Raw genomic sequence first — 9,235 nt, 5'->3', positions numbered from 1 at the left:
CAATAAATATTAGATTTTTAAAAAATGTTTTATTTATTTCTGAGAGAGAGAGAGAGGGAGAGAGACAGACAGACAGACAGACAGTGTGAGCAGGGGAGGGTCAGATAGAGAGGGAGACACAGAATCCGAAACAGGCTTCAGGCTCTGAACTGGCAGTCAGCACAGAGCCCGACGCGGGGCTTAAACCCACGATCCATGAGATCATGACCTGAGCTGAAGTCGGATGCTTAACCAACTGAGCCACCCAGGCGCCCCAAATATTAGATTTTTTTAAAGGAGTTATTTAACAAATGAATAAACCAACTGACTAATGAGTGAAATCATATGCTCTGGGTTTGGTGTTGGTCTGGGTAAGGCAGCATCTCTCTCAGAATGTAAGCTTCCACATGTCATGACACCCAACAGAAATCTGCGCTGATTTATTTTTCTCCTCCCATGTCCCCAGATGGCTGCATCACCCTTGGCAGGTCAAGGTGGTTACAGAATGTGGGGATGTTTCTGTGGCAGACAGGAAAAGCACCCACCTGGAACCGCAGCTGCATGCTGGGTGAGTCTGTTGCACACTGATTTTTTTTTCCATGTATATTTCCTTGTTCAGTTTTGATCACAGACTTCAAGAAGGACATTAGCAGTGCTGGAAACATCTTCAGTGACAGCATTGTATAATTGAAGGGCTAGAGAACTTGACTGAGTCGGCTTTCTAAGTAAGAACACTTCAAAGAGACTCTAACATGAGTGCAGGATTGAAGCTTATAAAATCGGAATGTATATGGAGAAAATTAACTAGGTTTGTTTGTTTTTCAAATTATGGAGTGAAGAGTCACCCTTTGGAGCTTGGAAAAGATAGTTTTGTTCAAATTAAAGACAGCAATGCATACTTTACATGGTAGACAGGAAATGTGAAGATCATATTTTCGCAAGAGAGTGTGTAGCTTCAAAATATGCATGACCTGAATAAACTATTAGATGAACTCATGGGTAGAAGATTACTAAGACAAGTAAGGGAGGTTTTGGACATGATCAAGCTTTTAAAGTCAATAAAGAGAGAAAAGTACAAAATAGGGTACAACAGCAATTTGGTGCCATTAATATCATCTGGAATACTGGCTGGATAGTGTGTCATATTTCATATGTTATGTTGCTGTGTCCTGATGAAAGTGATTAATAATACATACCTTTATGCAAATGTGATAAAAGGTTATGTATAGTATATAGAGAATGAGATAACTGAGGACATGTATGGAAGTAGCTATAAGTCTGTGGGCCTACATACTGGAAATGAGTCACATTATTGGATCATATACCAAACCCTCGGTATTAACTGCCCCCACTCTCTTCAATAATCACCAGCAAATTGTATCACAGAATTTATTTTTTTTTTCTTTCATAGTTTATTGTCAAGTTTTTTTCCATATAACACCTAGTGTTCATCCCAACAAGTGCCCTCCTCCATGCCCATCACCCCCCTTCCCCTCTCCCTCACCCCTTTCAGCCCTCAATTTGTTCTCAGTATTCAAGAGCCTCTCATGGTTTGCCTACCTCCCTCTCCCCAACTATTTTTTTCCCTTTTTCCTCCCCCATGGTCCTCTGTTAAGTTTCTCCTGTTCCACTTATAAGTGAAAACATATGGTATCTTTCCTTCTCTGCCTGACTTACTTCGCTCAGCATAACACCCTCGAGTTCCAACTATGTTGCTACAAATGGCCAGATTTCATTGTTTCTCATTGCCATGTAGTATTCCATTGTATAGATAAACCACATCTTCTTGATCCATTAGTCAGTTGATGGACATTTAGGCTCTTTCCATGATTTGGCTATTGTTGAATTTAAATTTGGGTCTGGGATTGTGCAGGAAAATGTCACAGGACCACCTCTGTTGGGGGAGAGGAAAAGGGGGACAAAATGGTGGTGGTAATGATTGAGCACTCTGGGCTATATTGTCTCTGAGGAGAGAATTGATCTTTACATGGGAGAAAAGCTGCTTAGGGTCTGAAGTCATGGTTCACATTTTATCAATTGGATCTTTTAATTATGTTTACAGTTTAGAAACAAAATATATTTTTCTAGACTCTTCTGTGTTAGGAGAAAAGTTTCAAATCATATTTCATTGTTTCCAAATTCAGTGCTAACTTTCTTAGTCAATGGTGCCAAATAAAATTGTTGCTTTCTAAAACTGGGAAATGGTTTAAGTAGCTATGAGCAACACAGTACATTTGTTTTTTAAGGTAATAACTTATAAAGTTACATTTTTAAGTGGGATGTCAAATAATTGCCTATTATCAGCTTTTGAAGTCTTAATTGACAAAAGGAATTGTTAAAATAAAGTTACTTTTGGAAGTTAAATTTAAATAATTTTTCATATTGTCCATCAGTGATTCCCCCAAATGCATAACCATATGTTTCTTAGACATAAAAATAAAAGTAGTCACTCTTCTGTTTTCTTCAAATCTCTAAGGTAGTCTTTGCATAAAAGATAAGATTTATGCATTGTTGTTTTTTCAGGAGTGGAAAAATATTTTCTCAAGATTAAGTTATCCAACAATGGTGGTATATAAATATTTTTAAAAGCTACCAGAGAAAGTTCTAGAATATACTATAAGAAATGGTACAAATACTAGAAACTTATTTCTTATGAGATGTATAAACATGAGGAAGAACTAAGTAGGTTTTATTCTCAAGTTAATTTACTTATTTTAAGATTTATGACCTTAAAACAGTGCTATATAAGGACCTTAAAAATAAATATAAACAATTAAAGTTGTTTTTGCAATACTTTGTGATGACACTATACCTGCATGAAATAGTATGCTTTGTTGTATTTATATGTGCTGTGGGGGGGACAGTTATCCCTTGATTATGATCAATTTCAATTGTGCATAAAAGTAGAATATTACCATAAATTTCCTAGTTCCTGTCTTCCACTGTCAATAATTATTAGTTCATGGCATTATTTCTCCCTTTCCTCCATTATTATTTTGAAGAAACTATAAGATATCATATCATTTTACCCACAAATATTTCAGTATGTGTCTCTAAAACTGAGAACTCTTTGTTTGGTATTTATAACTGGAAAGGCAAACTGATTCCTTTCAAAGATGAAAACTTTGTTGCACTTAGAAAGAGTGCATCAGAAAGAGTGTGTTGTGGGGTGTCTGGGTGGCTCACTGAAGTATCGACCTCTTGGTTTCAGCTCAGGTCATGATCTAAGGGTTTATAGGTTCAAGCCCTGCATCGGGCTCTGTGGGGACAGCATAGTGCCCACATGGGATCCTCTCTCCCCTGTCTCTCTGCCCCTTCCTCTGCTTGCTCTCTCTGTTTCTCTCTCAAAATAAGTAGACTAAAAAACTAAAATAAAAATTCAAAAAAAAAAAGAATGTCTTGTTCTGGATGAGTGATTGTTGCCAAGAGATCATTTCATGTAAATTGGCAGTTCCATGAGAAACAGCTCTACAGAGCAAGGCACTGCAGTCAGCAAAAGGTCATGGGCTGTGCTTTCCCATTCTTATTGGAAAAATAAAATTGCAGACTTCATACCAGGAAACACAGAGGTAATGAAGTGCTGGCTCAAATTTCTCTTATATTTGCTACAATAAAAGAAAAAAAAACAAGAACTTTTAGGTCCCCTTTGTAAATATTAAGACCAGTATCTTGCAATACTGGTCCAGTCATAAATATTTCCAGGAAGACTGATTCTTAAGAGTTTCATATTTCCATCCCAAGTACACAAGAGCTATATAAAAGTGAGTCTTAATGTTATGGATTTTTGAAAAAAAAAATACAGTTGACCCTTGAACAGCACGGGGGTTAAGAGCACTAACCCTCTGCATAGTTAAAAATCTGTGTATAACTTTTTTTAAAGTTTATTTATTTACTGAGGGTAAAGGAGAATGCATGGGGGAGGAGCAGAGAGAGGGGGAGAGAGAATCTCAAGTAGGCTCCTCACTGTCAGTGCAGAGCCCAATGTGCGGCTCAATTGCATGACAGTGAGATTATGACCTGAGCTGAAATCGAGAGTCAGACACTTAACCAACAGAGCCACCCATGCATCCCAATCTGTATATAACTTTTGACTCTCCCAAAACTGCTAATAGTCTACTGTCGACCAGAAGCCTTACAGAAAACACAAACAGTTGATTAACACATATATTGTATGTAATATATTGTATCCTTACAATAAAGTAAGTTAGAGAAAAGAAAATCTTACTAAGAGAATAGGAGAAAATACATTTACAGTACTGTACATATTTTTCAATAACATAAGTCTACAATGTCTGTCACAAGATGAGTCATTTGTCTGTCAGTACCTGCATCAGTATTGTTATATATGATACAAAACACTGTAGATGTTATACATATTACTAGCACTAGACATCAAAAATGAAAAGATAATGTGAGTCTCTTCAGCAAGTGGTGCTGGGAAAACTGGACAGCAACATGCAGAAAAATGAACCTGGACCACTTTCTTACACCATGCACAAGGATAAACTCAAAGTGGATGAAAGACCTAAATGTAAGGCAGGAAGCCATCAAAATCCTCGTGGAGAAACCAGGCAAAAGCCTCTTTGACCTTGGCAACAGCAACTTATTACTCAACGTGTCTCCAGAGGCAAGGAAAACAAAAGCAAAAATGAACTATTGGGACCTCATCAAAATCAAAAGCTTCTGCACAGTGAAGGAAACAGTCAACAAACAGCTTCTGCACAGTGAAGGAAACAGTCAACAAAACTAAAAGGCAACTGATGGAATGGGAGAAGATATTTGCAAATGACATATCAGATAAAGGGTTGGTATCCAAAATCTATAAAGAACATATCAAACTCAACACCCAAAAAAACAAATAATCCAGTGAAGAGATGGTCTAAAGACATGAACAGATACTTCTCCAAAGAAGACATCCAGATGGCCAATGACACATGAAAAAATCCTCAACATCACTCATCATCAGGGAAATACAAATCAAAACCACAATGAGATGCCACCTCACACCCGTCAGAATGACTAACATTAACAACTCAGGCAACAATAGATGTTGACGAGGATGCAGAGAAAGAGGATCTCTTTTGCACGGCTGGTGGGAATGCAAACTGGTGCAGCCCCTCTGGAAAACGGTATGGAGGTTCCTCAAGAAATCAAAAATAGAACTGCCCTACACCCCAGCAATTACAGTACTAGGTATTCATCCAAGGAATACAGGTGTGCTGTTTCAAAAGTACACATGCACCCTAATATTTAGCCCTATCAACAATAGCCAAAGTATGGAAAGAGCCCAAATGTCTATCAATGGATGAATGGATAAAGAAGATGTGGTGTATGTATATATATGTATATATATACACATATATATACATATATATGCATGTATACATACATACATATATATACACATATATATACATACATACACCACATCTTCTTTATCGATATGTGGATATATATATACCTATACCAAGTGTGCCTTCCCTTAAACCCTATACCAAGTGTGCCTTCCCCAAAGCACTCTCTTCTATATACACACACACACACACACACACACACACACACTAGAGTATTACTCAGCAATCAAAAAGAATGAAATCTTGCCATTTGCAACTACATGGATGGAACTAGAGGGTATCATGCTAAGCTAAATTAGTCAGAGAAAGACAAATATCACATGACTTCACTCATATAAGGACTTTATAATACAAAACAGATGAACATAAGGGAAGGGAAGCAAAAATAATATACAAACAGGGAGGGGAACAAAATCATAAGAGACTCTTAAATATAGAGAACAGAGGGTTAGTGGAGGGTTTGTGGGAGGGGGGAATGGGCTAAATGGGTAAGGGGCATTAAGGGATCTACTCCTGAAATCATTGTTACTGTATGCTATGTAGCATTGTTACACTAAATGCTAACTAACTTGGATGCAATTTTTAAAAAATAAATAAAAAGAAATATAATGTGAAAAAGAAATTCATATTTATTAATGGGTATGTCATTCACACACTGGTAATGAAGCAGCAAAACAATTGCTTTATGGTAGCCTAGCATAATTGATATGATTGGTTTATAGTAGCTTAGCCTATACACTAATGAGTGAATCATTATAAAATATTATGGCATGCAATATAGTATTATACTTATATTCATAATACAGTATTGGAAACATTGTTATATTTTTTAAAAATCCTCCTGTGATGATAGGATGATATACAATTTCTCCAATTATGAGAGGAGGTATACTGTATGGTAATATAACTAATTGAAACCAAAGTTATAGAAGAGTGGGAAAACTAACACACTATTATTTTTATATTAAATACCACTCACTGTATGCCTATGGAAGGATATGTTTTCTACTTCCAAATCTTGCATGCAGTGTTCTACATGATGAATAAGTAGGTAATGAAAATGACCAAAAAAAACCCATACTTTTCTCGTGGTACAGTTATTAGATTTTCACAAGAAGATACTTAAATATGCAACAGATAAGTTTATTAACTGTACAGCATGGTGACTATTTGTTAAGTGGAAGTGGATCATCATAATGATCTTCATCCTTGTCTCCATGTTGAGCAGGCTGAGGAGAAGAAGGAGGGGTTGGTCTTGCTGTCTCAGGGGTGGCAGAAGAGGTACAAGAGATGGCAGGAGAGACAGGCACCCCCAGTGTAACTTTACAGAAATGCATCGAAATTTCTGTCTGCTGTTTTTTCTTTTTCATTTCTCTACAAGTCTTTCTGCATGACACCAATCCTTCTTTCACTGTTCCCTTTAGTAATTTTTCTTTCCAAAACAAGTGCTTGTATCATATGATAAAATAAAGGAAATTTTCAACTTTTAATGTTTGTGGGTCCTGCTCATGGGCTCTCTTTAACATTTACCAAGGTCAGAGTGATTTGGCAAAACCTCAAAGCATGGGCACTCTTTCTGCTCTGAGCACACATTGTACGTCTGCCTTGTTGACAAGTGACCTAAAAGGGAACATTCCAAATATAAAGAGAAGGGTAAAACCTCCCTGGTGCTAATGAGACTGAAGTCATACAGATCTGCTCATACTAAAAGCTTAAAGTAAGGTCTATAACTTTCTTGAATGTCTTTTGTCATGGTGATTTGTAACGTTTTATGTAGAGAAAAGTACATAACCCTATACCAAGTGTGCCTTCCCCAAAGCACTCTCTTCTTTGTAAGGATTGTCTGTCTTAGGCAGCTGTCCTAACCTGGGCTCGAACAAAGCTCACTTCTATTCTTTTTAGAGACTCGAAAAGGTTTGTTCATTTTGTGTGGACACACAGAAGGGTCCATGTCAGAAAAGAAGTCAAAAACAGTTTTGAATAATTGAAACCCTTCTGCCAGACTGTCCAGCATTGATTTGTTTTCTGGCACCACTACCTCTACATCTTCTTCCTCATTGTCTGGCATTGTCTGGCTTGGAAGCACTCATCTCCTGCAAGTCGTCTTCTGTTAATTCCTCTGGTGTGAGGTCTATTAGGTCTTGAATTTCTCCAAGATCCAAACCTTGAAACTCTTTACTCCCCACCATTTTTGTTGTAGCCACAATCTCTTTCATGATTTCCTTGACTGGCTCCGTAAAAACCCTGTAAAGTCATGCAAAATATCTGAACAGTTTTCTCCCGCAGGAATTGTTTTGGGCTTGATGGTTTTCATGGTTTTTCCTGTAATAGCAATGACATCTTCAATGGTGGAATTCTTCAAGATGTTTGGGGTTCTCTTCCATAGCATTGACACTCCTTCTCATAGAGTATGTGTGCAATGAGCCTTAAGGGTCCTTGTGACCCCCTGATCCAGAGGCTGAATAAGAGACATGGTGTTTGGGGGCAAGTAGACCATTTTGATGCCATTGGTGTTGAACTCGTGGGGTTCTGGGTGGTCAGGAGCATTGTCCAATAATCAAAAGAACTTTGAATGGCAATCTCTTACAGGCCGAGTACTTCCTGACCTCAGGGACAAGCATTGAGGGAACCAGTCTAGAAAAATGGTTCTCATTGTCCAGTCATTCTTGTTGTACAACTAGAAGACTAGCAGCCAGTGTTCATCTTTCCTTTCAAGGTTCAGGGGTTAGAAGCTATAATAAGGGTGGTCCTGATCATAACTGCATTTGCACAAAACAGTAGTTAGCCTGTCTCTTCCTGCCTTAAATCCTGGTGCTCATTTCCGTACTAATAAAGCATTTTTTCCCCTAGAATAGGGCACTTTGGTGTGCATTAAAAACCTATTCAGGCAGATATCCTTTCTCCTCAATGATTTTCTTAATGGTGTCTGGGAACTCATCTGCTGCCTCTTTGTCAGCAAAAGCTGCTTCTCCTCTTATCTTGACATTTTTTAACCAACTGAACCACCAGGTGCCCCTTATCTTGACATTTTTAAAGCCAAACCTCTTTCTAAAATTATCAAACCATCCTTTGTGGGCATTAAATTCTCCAGCTTTAGATCCTTCACCTTCCTTTTGCTTTGAGTTGTCATAGAATGACTTTGTTTTTCTCCCAAATCCTATTAGAATCTGTAGGCATGCATTTCCTATAGCAACCCTGTAGCTACATAAAAGCTACATTTCAATACTAGATAGAGATAGTTTGCAAAAAGTGCAGGGTTTTCACACCTGCTGGCATTGCTGCAGCAATGGCTTCACAAATTTCCTTTTCTATTTTTACAATGATCCTTATGCTGGATTCATTTATCTTGAAAGAGTGGGCACCTGCAGCTGCCGACCTCAATTTATAGTATATATCAAGCAATTCAATGTGTTGGAATGTCATGGCTTTTCTCTGCTTCTTGGAAACACTTCCAGCCTCACTTGATGCTACTCTGTAGACCCCATGTTGTTATTCAAGGTTTGAGGTATTGCATTAAACATGACGAAAAATACATGAGAGCCCCAAGAGCCCAATTTGTTGCTGTGATATGTGATTTACCGGAGAGATGAACTGCTCACGTGGAGACCATTAACATCTCCTGGTGTTTTAAGTGGATACTCCTGATGCTTCAGCTCATGACAATAGTGACAGGGGGTGGCTATGAATTTGTACTACAGTTACTTTTATGCAGTTATGATTTAATATTGCATCTTTACATTTGTCTCCATTTCCCTCAACTGCAAGTAGTGCCACATGTGGTCTGTCTGTGTGCCTAAGTTTCAATAAATGTTAACTTTTTATAATAGATTTATATGTTATGATAATAAATCATAAAATAGGCTAATATCTATATTTAATGCATTCCTGATATACCTACGTTT

General features: G+C 37.6%; 1 non-coding gene across 1 annotated transcript; it reads right to left on the bottom strand.

Moving 5' to 3' along the window:
* Nucleotides 1-431: 431 nt before the first annotated feature.
* Nucleotides 432-557, bottom strand: LOC144232461 (small nucleolar RNA SNORA77). Its single transcript, XR_013335400.1, has one exon. It is a non-coding gene; the product is annotated as a small nucleolar RNA SNORA77 (small nucleolar RNA).
* Between the last annotated feature and the right edge of the window lie 8,678 nt (nucleotides 558-9,235).

This window comes from Crocuta crocuta, unplaced genomic scaffold, assembly GCF_008692635.1.
Source record: "Crocuta crocuta isolate KB4526 unplaced genomic scaffold, BGI_CrCroc_1.0 scaffold301, whole genome shotgun sequence".
NCBI classification, from domain to species: domain Eukaryota; kingdom Metazoa; phylum Chordata; class Mammalia; order Carnivora; family Hyaenidae; genus Crocuta; species Crocuta crocuta.
This window is presented reverse-complemented; position numbering and strand designations above follow the sequence as displayed.